Genomic DNA, 16439 nt, shown 5'->3' with positions numbered 1-16439 from the left:
GTTTTTTCTTTGGTCGGCCTTTGTTCCACGTTCAAGTGCCTGACTGGTCTTCATGTGATTGATGAGCATGGACAGGTGAGTTGGGCTCAAATGAATCACTTTTGACAAGAGGTGCGAGTTCAAAGCCTTTGAACTCGGCTCGGCTCATGCTGTGTGGGAGATTCATTTCCATTTCGAGTGGCTGGACTTGATGAGTTGGAATTCTTTTTTCCCATGGAACTAGGTTGCTGATAAAATGAAGGCTCTTTCGGGCATAGGCAACAGTTTGGTGGCTTTCGATGAAAATGCATTCATAAAGGGCTCGGCTCATGCTGAGTGGGAGATTCATTTCCATTTCGAGTGGCTGGACTTGATGAGTTGGAATTCTTTTTCCCATGGAACTAGGTTGCTGGTAAAATGAAGGCTCTTTCGGGCATAGGCAACAGTTTGGTGGCTTTCGATGAAAATGCATTCATAAAGGGCGAAACCATTCTCGCTTCAAGTGGAGACGAGAGATGGAGAGAAGAACGTGTGGAGTGCAAACCAATTTGCTGGGGATTATATCCCGCCTCTCTGGCCGGGTTCCACGGGTATAAGAAAATTATTCATGCATAAAATGAGCATATTCCTATCTTCTAGCACTCATGTCAACTAAACCCCCTCACATTACTTCATTCAATTGGAGCTTTTCCGGACCTTGGCGTTGAAGAAGGCCAGTTTGAATAAGCCTTTAATAACTAATTTATTTCAATTTATGAATGAACCAAAGGAAACGTAAAAAGGCTGAGAATTGCAAACATTAGAGATGCTTGCCTAGAGTTTGACATTAATGGCTATCAATCCCAAAACAAGCGACCAATGTTCCCAGACCATAATTCAAAAGTAATGAGCGTGGGTAGCCCTACCTCAAGTACTGTAGTGCAGTACAATTCAGCCCGAAGGGGTCCCAAGTCTGGTGGCCCTTCCGGCGCTATTCTTGGAGGCCTTGAAAATAAATGAGATTGTGAACGTGGAAATATTTGACATTTTCCTTTCCACAAGTAAAGAAATATCTTTATTTAATACACTTTATTTGCTCCGAGGAAAGCTGACTTTCAGCATGGTGGGTCCAAAAGAGACCCAGAGAAAAGAGACTGTCGCAAATGCTTGATTGGTACCTTCTCCCAAACTTTGTCCCTACGTATTGTACGATTCTGAACATACTCAAATATCAGCCTCGATGACCTCCCTTCATCCGTGAAAATGGTTGGCCAATCCCATTATGTATGTGTTCCCTTGGGCGTGATCAAGTTGGAACGGTGGATAGTGGTCCATGGAAGTGAAGATATTCCCAGTTCTCACCCAAATATCATAATTTTCCAGACTACGTACATCCTCTGAAACAAATCGAGCAAAGGGGAGCTCTCTGTACTCCCAACAGGGTTCACGAATACCATAACGATCCAACAATATGGATTATTATTCTCAATACCCGATCGTGAACATAAAAATTGATGAACGAATATACATCGCTCTGATCACCTGTGGAACCGTTGTAAGCGGTTATTTTTCTCTCGTAAACACTGATATCAAGCTTGATTGTCACGTTTTCCTCATTTGACAGCCAGGAGCTAATGGAATGTTTGGCCTTAGGTTCACGGTTTATTGTTGGTCCATTTCAAGCCTAAAAGGTGGCCAGATTCACATAAATGCCATAATATGGATTGTTTTGGTCGCATTTACTCATGGAAACGTTTGAACGTTTCACGAGGACGTTGAATCAGTTTTGGTGCGTGAAGAAAATATCAAGCTTGCATACTTTGGTCGTTTTCTATCAATGAACGTTGATTCCTTAAATTTGCTTTAAAAGGCTCAACTTACGCATATCAACACAATTGCCGAGGAAAAAATATCACTCAATCTGGCTTCGCTAATTATTGAGAATTTGTTATGGTCCAAATTTTGGTCGACGTTGTTGCAAGACATTCTCAGACTTCTGATTTCCATTCTAAAAGAGGTTTTCGGGTTCCTCCAAATCCTTGAAATTCCAATACAATTGAGGGCTTCAAAATGGGGGCTTATGCAAGTATATGTTCCTCCTTCTGTTGCGGGAACTTGGATGATACGAACATTCTCTTACTTCATCTGATACTTTCTAACATGAGTAGCCATTCTTTAGAACAAGTCTTCAATATACTTTCATAAAAAATGTATGGCGTGTAATTCGTGGTATTAATCTTCACATGTCTTGATGAAGAACGTGCTGAAAAAGTGACCCTAGAAACAGACAGTTCCCGAATTTTTGAAGACAATAGATTTTTTCAAATCTCAATGATGGCAACGTTAATTTCAAATTTCTCTCCACTTTCAAACAATTTAGAATGTCCAGTGAGAAAAACAAATCATAAGAAATCATCTTGCCAAGACCGAATAGGATTTTTCGAAACCCAGACTGACACCCCGAATTTTGGTTAAGATGTCCCACGAGCATTGTTTAGGGTGATAAAATGAAGCCGGAAATTTGTTCCCCTTTATGACATTTTGTCATCCCTTTCGCCCCTTGTTCAGATCGCTTGGCAAGGAGATTGAAAGAGGCTTTCTTTCATGTTTAGCAAAAAGAACACGCCCTCACAGACATGACGGCGCAGATCAAGGAAACGATATCGACAAAAAAGCCTTTCAGCTTGTCAAGAGGTAATATACATAACATAATACTTAATGGGATGACGAACCAATCACTACTAAAGCGCTATCCCTATGTAAGTGGTAGCACCCATTATTTGAATTTAATTTGAAGTTAACTTTTTTGTCCATGCAACAATGCTTGTTGGTAGGGAATATCTCCAATTAAACATATACGTTGTTATATTTTCTATGGTCACCTCCCACTAACTCAATGGTTGCGTGAATTACGCCTATTCCATTTTGCGTTAAAGGCATGATAGGGCTTGTCAAGTAAACGTGTTCATAAACAACTGACGTTATTCCATGGAGTAAAATCAAAGGCAACATGCCTAGCCAAATCGCACTGTGCATGTTTTGCATTTTTTTTATTTGGTTTGGTTTTTCACGGGCTTTTCTAACCGTTGCAGGGAATGTAATCCCCAGTACTATTAAAATGAAAGGTTATAATTCGTCTATTTATTACCTTTCAATAAACACTTATTTCATTTTACTTGCTTGTCTAAGCAAAAAGCGTTGTGGTATTGAGTCAATTTGATATTGCGTTCACCGAATTGCACCAAACATGTTCATTTTGTTGGGTTTTGTAACTCACCTCACTCAGAATCACTCTATTATTGAAAACTCAATGGGCGGAAGGTGCGAATTGACTGTGATGTTTGTCTTTGTTCTCCCTCCACAAAAAGCCCAAAATCAGGGTGCCAGACCACATTTTTCCTTGAATTTCCTTCACTTGACATGCCCTATGGATGGACTCGGTACAAGGAAAAAGCGACTAATTTCACAAAAGCGTGTTTGAAAATAGGAAACAAACGACCTTGTTGAAGAGTTTACGTGGTTAGATAATCTGCATCTTTGACGTTTTGCGCATTATTTCATGATTTGTGGTCCACATTTGGGAATAGATACATTATAGAACAACTCGTTTCAAAGAGGAAATGACATTCCTTGAAAGAAAGAAATTCATTAATCTCTTTCCAGTTTGAACTTGGGTATTTTTCCGAAAAGGTTTTGAGGGTGATGTGCTTGAAATGAGGAAAAGAAAGGGTTTTGAAGCGAAAGATAAAGAAAAGATTTGCGGCTTATGCAAAGGTGAGCTTTGATCTTCCTGATGTGAATACTTGTGCCAAATTCTGGCAATAGTGCAGACCCCAAAAATGTTTGATCCGGCATAGATGTTTATCATGGTCCACATATTTTTCATCATTTTCCAGCTTTCAAGGAATTAAATCGTGTTGAAAAGCCTCCTCATGAACCACTTGAAAATGGACGGGAATGCTAGGGTCTAAAATAACATTTTGGAACCAAATGAACTTATTGTGCTCTCCTTCAAACAAGATAGTGCGTTTTCTTTTAAAGGTTGGCTCTAGATGACGCCTTTTATGCTTTTAACCTCTTCTATGGTCATCCTTGTTTTTGTAGTGATTAAAGCTGGTTTCTTGGATACGGTCGTCTCCTCTCCTCTCGTCTCATCACGGTGGCCCAAAAGCCTTATCAAATGTTGAGCAAAATACTTCAAGCCACCTTTTCCAGTTTTCTACATCGTAAAATTACAAGGAGTAATTTGATCTGATTGATTTATCTCAGATTATACGCCCATATATGCCCACAAGTGAACAGGATTTGTATTAATATTTCTTTGAACCTTCAAAAAGGCTTTTCAACCACTGTGGCAACTGACTCACTGATGAGACGAGGAGGGTAAGCCAAGGACGACGTCGTCACTGATTAGAGACGGTAGGGTGGGGGATAGATAACTCCCCCCCGGCCCGTCGCTGTCCAGTGGTAAAGTCGTCCTTGGGTAAGCTGACCATCCCAGAATCCAGCTTAAAGCTAAAGAGTCCATTAGGTAAACGAGAAATGGCCGCACAAAAAGAATAAAGTGATTCGCATACGTCACCGTACAATAGCAGACCATAAAAAGGAATTAATTGGTCCTCCAAAAGTATTAAGTGCAAACAAAAGACAAAGCATACAAAACTTACCATTTCATGAGCGGAAGAGATAACAAAGTCGCATTTTTACTATTATGAATGTGTTGCGAATTATAATTGTATAATTTGCTAAATCTGTAGTCAGTTGAAACATTCTTTGAACCGGATAATGCCCAAATGTGCCTGAGCAGTTCCCATAAAACAGAAGACGACTCAAGATGAGAGAGCAAATTAAGTCAAATACTGTCACTATTACCAAAGCTCTGGAGAAAGAAACGCCACTCCCACCAAGTCAAATTGAGGCATTGTTTTGAATTATTTTTAACGCAATTGGTGGTGTGGCAGCAGGCTATCCCACAGTGCGAGTCCTATTGCCATGCTTTGTGTGAATCGTTTAGAGCGTTTATTCTTTAACAAGAGCTTGAACTACTACGATCCTTCTCAAGCTATGATACTCCCCAAGTAAGAAGAGTACGGAGCCAAATTCTTGGTGTGCCGTTTCCATGGTTTGATGTGCCACTTTATTCTCCTTGTGTCCAAGAATTTTTTTGTGCGCCACTCATTTGCTCGGTTTACCCCATGATAGTCTGGTCTAGCCTGGTGTGCCCCTTCACAGTTGATATGTCACTTCATAGATTGTTGTATCACTCTTTTTCGGTGTTATAAACAAAAACTTTGATGTGCCATTCTCTGTTTTTTGTCTGCCAATTTCTTTGCCACACTTCTGATTTTCATCTCAATCGAAAAGTAAGGTTAACACTTATGCTGTCTCAAAGCTCACCATTCATGTGGGATATCTTTGTAACTTTATGTAGTGCGATTTGAGAGGCCATGAGTGTTGATAAAATTATGGGAACCTGGGGGTCATCTCATTTGACGAATCATTCGGCAGATCGAAATGATTCCAAGGAGTCAATGCTTGACCTTCTATCACTTCTGTCAAACCTCCAGTGGTTCATGGTCCACTTAAGGGAGCAATGAGATAAAGAGTTCCATCGAGATCTTTTTTAATCCAATTCCTTTATTCTTTATGAGCCCATTTCAATTCAATACCATCGTAGAGGAAGCAAGTCCTTTTGATTCACCCTTAAAATGGAAGCATACTTATGCCGCAGTGAAATGGAATATGAGACCCAAGCTTTGTTCCCAACAGATGACTCCCAGAAAGAAGAGAGCACTCTTCGTCTGGAACATACTGAAACATATTGTACTCTGACTCTGAAAAGTAGGAACACCAATGCTTGGGCTTCAAGTGACTGGTATTGATTTGGCCCCAATAGAAATGGAAGTACTCCGATGTATAACAAAAATATCAGCTTGCTCTAGTTGACATCATAGAACGCCGTTCCAGTAAATGGATGGACCCAAGTTACTGACCCCCTGAAGGAATCTAATCAATTGAGCCTTGGCCTTTGGGATTGCCACTACGGTAATTGTATTTTTATTTGACACAAATTGCTTCACCAGATCATGACTTGTAGTGGCCTTTCTCTACTCGTAAGTGACCGACAAAATTTGTAGTTGGTTCTTCTGAGATGAAACGACTCTTGGAACAAGCAAAAGTAACTTGCCCATTAACTTAGGATTGAGTCATCCACGAGACCCAAACCTAATGTTATCTTTCATTGCACCACTTGCAACCACTTTCTTGATTGAGGGGTCTGGAAATTGTTAGTTGGGACAAAAAAAGTTTCCAGTATGTGGCCAAATCTGAGAGCTGTGCTTGGGGTTCAAGTTGTGACAAAGGATCCAACTTCTCGATCAGTGCGCTTGTTGCTTGTTTCACCCAAGTTGTGGCTTTGGCTCCCTTAATAAAGTTTCCGAGGAGCTTCAGAGGGATAAAAATGAGCTGGATGGAATTCATTTGCCGCCGTTGGGGGCCCATGATGAGCTTTTCTCATGTTTCTGAAAACGAATCTCACATTGATTGTTGAGAGTTCAAGGGGCCAAAATAACCGACAATTACGTCAAGTTTCTTTGCGTGTGTGAAATGTTACAAGGTAGATGCTTTAATCATTTTGAAACGGGTCCTTGGGAAAATGATGGCGTGTGGACGTCGATGCTTGTGCCTTACGAAATGTGATATGATATATTCCATTCAAATACTGTTACTAAATAAGTGTAGCAAATTTCCTGAAACAAGCATGAAAGAGGGGAAGACGAAAATCGAAACAAAATGGGACTTCTACTTGTTCATGGCCACCTTAAAAGAGTTAGTAAAGAGCAATGCAGACGTATTTGAAACCTGATCATTAAGGTCAGATAAAAGGCAACATGAACTTTAAGAATACAAGGTGTACTAGCCGTAGTACAGCTCCAATATACTAACATTTGACCTTGTACACTTGACCCGAAGAAAATCGCCATTGACAAACAAACAATCAATATTGAAATCTCCCTGGGGACATTCGATCGAAATACTTTAAACTGAAAGCTTAACAGTTCATCTATTGACACAATTCCACGTCTGTTTTCCCCCTATTTTTTTAAACCACAAACCTAGTCTTTTATTGCTCATTAGATGGCGTTGTTCATGACAGAAATCTTTAAATTGGTAAAAAAAAAGCAGCATACCGTACTTTGGTTAGTATGTTTTTAGCTCTCAAAGCATATGGCCTCCGGTTCCTGAAGGCTCTCTGTAACAGTGAGCCAATAATTGGAAGGTAATTTATTTGACGTCAGAGTAACCGATGTGTATTGACTTGGAGAACAAGTCGTAGCTTTGGGTCAATGCTCAAGTTAGCTCGCCAAATCGAAGTGTAAGTATCACAGACCAATTTATTGGTGGCAATTTAGCTCGAAATGAACGGCCATCAGTGCCTCGAGAGAAGATTGACCGTCATCAATATCATGGAGCCTAAAATGGAAGGCCCGAATAAACTCTGGAAGACCGAAAGATCTTTCAGATTGGATTCGCTACATAAATGAGTTTTACCAAGACTTTTTGGTGGAAAAGGTATAACACCAAAAAATAGGAGATCTAGCGGGCGGGGCTGCAATTGAAACGACGTTTTGTCTGGTGGGGTCTAATGAAGTTATTCTATGGCACAGATCCAAGGCCTGTTTTTGACTTGGTTAGATTGCACTTTTTGTGCATGAAATGGTTCCAAAAAAGTGGAACATGCATCGTGGTCTTAGTTTTTTTCAAATTTGGGTTGTTGAGCTTGCTTGATATAATGGATTGACTTAAAAATAACACATTTTGTTTTGAAACTGACTAAAGGGAGGTGATTCCGTTACATGTTTCTATGAACGAATGAACAATTATTGTTCACATGAATACCGATCAGAAGGGAATGGAACATCATCATTTATTTCAATCGAAGACAAGTACTAGTACAAGTACTAGAGCCAATGAATCAAAAGTTTGTTTCGAAGTAGCGAAAATAGTTCATATAAAGTATGTTTAGCAAAACTATTTTGCTTGTATTTATAGTCATTTGAAAAAAACGTCACTCACTTTTTTGCCCATTTGGAACAAGCTGAGCATAAGTGAATGTCAAGTCAACAACAGACAATTTAATCTCTGGAATAGGCATTCTCAAATACGGTATTTCATGTTTTGTCTGGTTCTGAAAGTCACGTTTGACAACTTTAATTTGACAAACGGCTATCTTCATAGGACTTTAGGGTAAACCACGTTATTACTATTGTATTATTTTATATGTACAGGTGAGATCCTGGTCTAGTTGATGGAATCGCAAAAGTGGAGCATCTAGTATTGGAAGAACTTTCGTTGGTCGTTGGAAAAATGCCTTTTGCACTTTTTGTGCTCTTGACAAGATGGACCGAATGCAGAATTAGAGACTGAAAAATACAGTTGTTAACATGCTTTGAAACCATTCCAAGCCGAAATGAAATGTTACAAATATGTTAATAATAGTATGACAAGCTTTTTACGGGAACTTTTTCTAACGTTGCATGAACAAAATTACCAGAAATTGCGCACAAAAAAGACTTTGAAGCGAGCTTTGATTGGCCGACATATTTCAAAATTGAATTCTTTTGACGATCTTCCCAAATTGCAAGCCTCATTCACTTGAAGTCATGTGTGAGCCTGAGACGAAATATTTGAATGAACTTCATCTCCGTCTCGACGGAATGTAATTGCTTCAGAGTGTAGATAGTAGCTCTTGGTGAGGCTTTTTTTCCCTACATCAAAAAGCAGATTGCTGATTACATTAGGGAGAATGAGGCAAAATTTTGCCGTGTGAACATATCAGGCTCATCGACATTATTTTAGGAACAGAAAATATTGCAATATGATTAGTTAGCAGAGATGAATGAAGTAGATTTCAATTGTACTCATTTTTACATTGGTGGTAAGGATTTACCGTTTACGGATGAACATACAGGGGATGCAAAAGTAATCATACATTAACAATATCTGAATTCAAAGGAATTGTAATTCTGTTCAATTACCAATTGAGCCAATCTAATTGAGATGTTTTTAAATTAATAATTTTAAGACATCGTAAATTTTCAGAATTCCAAATCTCCAGAGTAAAATTTTCATTTTTTTATTACTCGTTACTTGACGTTTATCAAAAGCTTACCCTCTCTAAAGCACTGTTTCTTTTGTTGGAATAGTTTAGTTCATGTAAACAAAATGGTGCCATTTTCGAGGATTTTCTTCATTAAGGTTTTTTATTTAACATTGATAATATATTGACACCTATAGAATTTTTTTATACTGGCTAATTCAAATCCAGAAATAGGAACTATTCAGTCACACTTGGAAGAAATGTGGTCAGATATTAGAATAAAAAGAAAACCCTTGCAACCATTTTCACACATAGGAAACAAACCGATCCTCACAATTTCGTAACCTTAAAGAAAACGATGCAACAAATTTGCTTGTGGTAAGAGCGGCATCAAATGCTGCATTTCTATTCTTTCGCATACTAAGCCGAAAAAAGCTAGCTCTGGATTGTATAAGGATTGTAAAGGAAAGAGATCCCCTTCTTGGAGAGTTAATGGAACCATCTGAATCTCTTCACTTGAATCCCCTCCGACGACATGCTCAAAGTTGCCTTAACCTCTTCCATTAGCCCTCATAAATTTTGTAAGTTTTCGAACATTGTAAGGATCCGAGTTGAACTTGATATTTCTCAATGGAATTGCGAAGCAGATGAACCATGTCATGGAATAAACTTTCTACTTATACAGAAACCCATGCCATGCATTGGAGGAGCGATTGATTGACAGGTTTCGTTTGGAAAGCTAATCGTCTTGAGCGATGGAACCCGCTCACCTCGCCTAATAAGATTAATCATTGGCTATCCTAAGCCCTTCTTTGGTAATTGATATATTGTATGTGGCCAAGCAATTCCAATTGGGAGTAAATAACCATTCCCTGAATTATGTTTTTTTTTTGTTATGTATTTTTTTCCTTTATCAAGAATTATGATAAAATTGAGGAGGGAGAAAAATACCTAAAGGATTGGTTTGCTTTTGCCCTAGAATCATTCATGTTCATGCCCTAACCTGGAACCATTCAATCTATTTCTACGTACTATAAGGACACTCTAGGAACTTTCGAACTACAGAAGAGCGCTGCATCTCCCAAAGGTACCTAATAAAGCATTTCAAGACAAGTAGGAGAGGGACGCAAAAAACGCACTTAAGAGCAAAAAAAACTTAAGCAATTTCACCGTCCAATGGCTATCCGATAAATGGGAGTCATACTCAGAGGATTAGTTTTATTCCTCAACCAATATTAACTTGTTGATTAAGAGTAAATAAGCTTGCGCAAATCATTGAGTAATTTTGACAGGTTTGCTGTTTTATGTAAACTCTTGCAAGGTTTCTTGAAAGTCATGTCTACATCTATTTAGAATAGATCTTTTCCGTCAAAGGGGTCGGCAATTGCTCGAACAAAATGCTTGTTTTGGGTACAGATTTAAATCAAACGCATACAACCCAATTCAACTTCTTGTATAACTTGAATTAATAAATTCAACTTAACTCATAACGTCGATAAATTTAAGAAAAATATATCAATATAGTCTTACTTCAAATTTTACGTTTACATATTGAATGAAAAAAGGATTTTACATCGGAATCAATTACCCTGAACCACGCCCGACATTGTTTTTTGTACTTTTATTCGATTTCCAAAAGGAGACCTCTATGAAACTAATGTATTGACTTGCAAAGCGTTACAAAACTGCGTGCTGAAGTGGCACATGGAATTCCTACATTTGTGTAGCATACATAAGAAAAGAAACGGTTTATGCATTAGCTGGTCATAAGGATACCATCTTTCCGATTCATGCCCCATAATTTTTCGCCCTCTGAACGGCGTATTTAGCTCTTATTCCGATTATTCTCCCAATTACTTATTAACGCTTCCCTTGTTGCTTTGTACATATATTGAATAAATTATGCATTACACCGAAACAGCTAAGCCAACTTCCGGGGCCTTAATCTACCTTGTACATTGCATATCCAGACCAAAATGTGTGGCTATCTTGGGTACATTTCAAATCTAGGCGAACCGCGAACGAATTACAAATAGGAGCAAAAGTACTTTCTCTAAGGATCAAAATTCCATTCAGGTTTTGGTAGGCCAGCAGAAGTGCTCTAAATCTCACCTTTGGTCGGTCTTGGAGTTTTTTTTGCCCGAGTTCTATTGTTTCCCCTATATACTCAAGTCTCTCAAGCAAAAGAAACAGGAATAACTAAAACACACACTTCAGAAGGAGATTGTATCGTTCCAAAGGACTCCTTTAAGTAGCAGCTGAATGATGATATGAGCACAAATTTTGGGAGGTCACTAGGGCACTTTTCAAAATAGTAAAGGTACTAAAACCCCAAGATACAAAGCACAATGTTAGACAAAAACCGTTCCGAAGGTTCCAAAAAGTCTTTTGCAAAAATAAAAAGTTCTGAAAGAGGAAAACTAACTCCATAGATGGCTTTTTTTTTCAGCTAAAAAGTTGTTTTTCAGCACGGTAATGAGTAAAACTGTGACAGTTTATAAAAATTCAATGCTAAATGAACCATCCCTCGTATGGATAGATGAACTGGAAGTCTAATTTAATCCCTTAACAGAGAGCTATGAAGCCTCAAAAGAGTAAGTAACTTCTCAAGATTTGACGATGACGTCATCTTCCTTTCCTGCTAGCAGCATTCAATGTCAAGGATGAACCTAAAAGATCCCTTTTTTGGTTTGTTTTTTCACGGGCATTTCTAGCCGCTACAGGGAATGTAATCCCCAGTACTATTAAAATGAAAGGTTATAATTTGTCTACTCACTACCTTTCAATCTTTGTATCATATTTGATCTACCAACGAAATTGAGTTGGCAGACCGAGCTAGTCCTTGAATGTAGGGTTGATCTGAATTGCTATCTAAAAATTTGTCTAAGTCTGACTTGAAGGATGTTTATTTCGACTTAGGTGAGAATGAGAGAGACACATAAGATGTGCATTTCTTTTTCGGACGCTTTGGTTTGTCACAAAATTACTGAGCTTTGCTTTTTTCCTGATTCCTACAGTACATTTTCTGTGGTTAAATATTTGAGTTCCTTTCATGACTAGTGTAATAATTATCTTGTGAGACGATATTTTTTGTTTCTCCTGTGGCTACTAAGGTAGATGCGAAGGGGAATGCTAGAAGCGCATGAACTAAATATGGCCGACAAAGGCCAAAACAAGTAGAGGAAAACTGGAATGTCAAGCTAATATGAATGGATATTTTAAATAAGCATTTCTACGATAATGCTTCCATTTAGTCATTCACAAGCAATGAAGTTAATACAATAATTTCTATACCATATAGTCCCTCAATGAAACGGAGAAACTCTTTGAAAAGGACACTTCAGTATTGTCGGTCTAAGACCTAGGGAAGACTCGCTTTGATTACTTGACTAATAAATCATTCATTGTCCACTTATCTCCCAGGGTCCTCTAGTAGAGCAAAGCGGCGCAACTTCACCCACCTAAGGGCTTCAACGAAAATGAGCAACAATTTGAAAAGTCTGTATGACAATAACTTCCCAGGCAAGAGCTTTGTTATGGCTGATTGTTCGCGCCAAGTTTGATCAAACTTATCTCGGACGTCGAAGAAGTTGTTCACAAGGTTCCATTGGGCGAGAACTTGGAACCCTTGGGTGGAACAAGCCTAAGATTGCCCGGGCGAAAAGGCCAAGTCAAGAGATGCTCGTTAAGGCCACAGGAGAGTGCTCCCTAAAGCTTCCTTTTCTTTACTTGGGAGCCTTTGTATCCACCAAGAAGTAGAAAAGGCTACTCCATGTCTTTCTGTTTGGGAAACATTGAAAGCAAATGACTTTTAGCCCATGACATATTGTACGCTTAAGAGAAGACTCTCAAAAGGCTACTCATACGTAGGTAATAGGAGTATCAAATGGCAAGTGGTTGGTTTGAACAGAGAGACCTTTAATTTGAGGAGTGGACATCAGTGGAGCTCGGCCGATTTTACTTGTTGTCAAAGATCTTTGGCGGATGCATAAATCGAAATAGGCAGGAAGGTCCTATCATTTGAGGCTAAACTGCACACCTTTTATTATATTTCAAAGTTATCTATTTCTAAAGCTTTTCACATTTTATTACTTGAACCAAAAATTTTCGAGATTTTCATTTAAAGTAAGATAGTTCAAAATTGCATCATAATTTTTTTTTTCTTTTATATTGCTTTTCATGTCGTATGGTAGCATCGCTAGGAACTTTTGGGGAGCTCAAATATTGTTATCACTAAGTGACCTAACTTCACCAATTGCCATCTTCAACCCTCCTGCTAAAGTCATCCCCGGTTTGAACAAGCTGGAGAACACTTCCAAATCATGGCAATACCCGCGATTTGAAAGTGAGATGGCAGACATCAGTTAAATGTTTGAGCTTTTTTGAACCTAATGAAATTGGAATGGCTTTTAGTAGACCACCAACATGACTTGCTAGTGTGAACAGAGTATTGTCCTCCAAGAAAGAACAAATTCGTGCCTGATTAACTTCTGGAGAACATCTGCAGACTTGCATGGGTATTTTTTTCTTTTCATGTCTCATTTTTTCAGCGGTTATTTGAAAGGAACACATCGAGATAAAAAAAACTTGAGTCCGTCAAAAGAAATGGTTCAGTGCGACTATTTTCGAATCTCACTGTAAATGGCCAGTTTCCATTAACAAGTTGACCTCTTACTCTTACTCGCAAGACCAAAGGGCCCAAAAGATGTCAAAGAGTATCCTTGGCAATTCATTACTTACTCTCAAAGTACTCTCAAAGGGCTTGGATTTTTTACCTGGAACCAATATTTCTTTTATCCCATCAGAAGTAACCATCATTACCAAGTGTTTGAGCCGTCATAACCTGATAAGCAAAGCCACAACATAATGGCAGATGCTATTTTAAAATGAACTCAGATAATGCTGCCCAACTCGCCAACTCAGCCCAACCAAAGATTGGTGATAGAAATCGACGGACCACATCGACAATATGATTACAGATCAATGTAAACAAAGACAGACATTATATTACTATAGCACTTGTGAAGCCTTACTTCTTAGTATTCGACTCCAGTTATATTATCAAAGCGGCTTTTAGCTTTTGTTAAGAACGCTGATTGTTCCAATCAAGCAGGACGGCGAAAAGTAAATGCGGCAAAGCGGCCCTTTTGTTTGACTTGCTTTCCTCGGTTCAAAACAATTTTCATGGACCGCGATAGCTCGTGGGGAGCTCGGTAAACATATCCGACAACCCTTCATTTCCGGTTGTTAATGTTACCTAATGACCGGACAAGTTCAACCCAAAAGTTCTTGAAAGTCCCTAGAAGCACGAATTAAGCCATTCTTGAAAAAATACATTAGCTAAACTTTAGAAACATAACAAATGCATCAACTCTCTCAACCTCAATGACAACAGAATGGCCTTGGGGTCAAGTTAACAAGTATCTAAATCTCCCCAAATATTCTGACAATCATGAGCAATATCGATTGGCAAACTACGTAGGTCTGCTTGGACGTGGATCAACGTCCCTGAGGCAACGATAATGTCGTCAATGGACCACTAATGAGCAGCCCCTTTCAGGCGTATATTTTTCATTAACGCATTGCGAGGTGTAACTATCGAGCTCGTCTTTGTCTTCTGTTCGTCTGAATAGCGAAACCTTGTTCTGTTGCCGAACACAACTCATCTACTTTACTAACAACGAACCTCAGGTGGTGCCTTTATTATCAAAAATGTATAAAACTAAAGTGAGGTTGCTGGGAGTACAATTAAAGATGGACAGGGTCTACATCCTGTAATAATGACACCATTGAAAACTCTTTTATTAAATGGAAGGCACTTAATCATACGGTCGTTGGCGGCCAGTGGTTCCAATTTAAAACCCAGTGGAGTGAGTTTTTTTGCAATCGACCTTGAATATTTTAGCATTTCTGACTACCCTTTAAAAATTGATATGGAAAGGATATGTTGCTTTGGCAAAAATAGATGTAAAGCAATCCCAAAAGTAGAATTTGAAATCGTTCCCAGGGACCTTAAACAGAAATGATTGCCTTTAGCTTCAAATCAAGCTAATACAAAGTGGATTTGGAATGGTCGATCGCACTTGAGAGTTATATCAGTTTGATGGCAGTGTTGTCAAAAAACATTGATCGGGTGATTTTTTTTCATCTGAGATGAAGCTATTTTTCATGCCCTCCGTGAAAAAAAAAATCACTCTATGAGCGTTTGCTTTATATTTAGCTTAGAATGCCAGACAGCCTAAAAGCCTTTTTTTGCTCCTCCAGAGGCCATAGCTCTTGAAATTGAACAAGTCCGAATGTCAGGGATAGTTGGAACTTCCCCCTTCAAAAAGTGATCGTTTTGGACTCTTCTTCTTTGAACATCATTTTTTGAAAGAGCAGGAGTTTTTCGTGTAACTCGACAAATATCGAATGCTTGGAGCGTTGAATATAAAGTGCAGCATTACTTTAGACAACTGATTGGACATATGAAGCGATTCATTAATCTCAATGAACTTGGGATGAGTATTGAAAAACTGACATCGAAGTCGCTCTTCGTGATGAAAAGCCTGTGAAGGAGGAGGTTTTATTTAAAGATGGTGAGGCCGTTCATTATGACTTTTTATCTAACAAAACAAATATTTTTCCCCCTCAAATTTCTGCCAACTCCATGACTAAGATGAATGGACTGTTTGGGATGTGGACCTTTTCAAATGACATTTTAAAAGATGATGATGATGATGTAGCTTTTGTGCGATGGCACTATGCGACTACGAAGGCATTTGGCCAATAATCTTTGTTAATAATTGTACAAAAAACACACCTCTACCTCATTAACATCTTACACAACAGGGAGTTTAAAACTGTTTTCAAGTGTCTGATCCACTTTTGAGTAGAGCTAGAAGGATGAGAAGCTGATCAATCACCTATCAGAAAGGCATTCCTTTAGAATTGCTCAAAACAAGCTTAAACCGATTATCGTTCGTGTTTAGTCAAAATCATTTTTATACCTTTATAATCATTCAAACCAGTCATATAAATTCTTGAATGATACGTTTATAGGGACTGTTAAATAGCAGAATGTTCAATCACAGGACACTACAAGGGAATAATACAATATGTTTCAGGCCTACTTTCAGCTTTTCCCTTTTAGACATTCATATGTTCTCTTCGATAGACAGGTCGTCTGTTTATTCTAGATTGAGTACACTGCACGAAACGCTTTTCAGAAGCGTATTTGCCTAACATTGAAAAGGTATGATCTGGGCAATAGTTCCCACCACCTTTTTTCCAAAACATTATGTGAAGGTACATTCCTTGTCGAGGATCCCATTTTTACCCAACAAGAACTAACATAGCACTTCCCATACCCCGTTTAGCCCGAGATACGAGTACAATTTCA

At 38.6% G+C, this 16439-nt stretch overlaps 1 protein-coding gene across 1 annotated transcript in view; it reads right to left on the bottom strand.

The window, feature by feature from the left end:
* The window catches only part of LOC131878009 (neuropeptides capa receptor-like), a 58994-nt gene that overhangs the window by 41654 nt on the left and 901 nt on the right, over positions 1 to 16439 (bottom strand). The window lies entirely within an intron of this gene.

The sequence above is a fragment of the Tigriopus californicus genome, chromosome 3 (assembly GCF_007210705.1).
Source record: "Tigriopus californicus strain San Diego chromosome 3, Tcal_SD_v2.1, whole genome shotgun sequence".
NCBI classification, from domain to species: domain Eukaryota; kingdom Metazoa; phylum Arthropoda; class Copepoda; order Harpacticoida; family Harpacticidae; genus Tigriopus; species Tigriopus californicus.
This window is presented reverse-complemented; position numbering and strand designations above follow the sequence as displayed.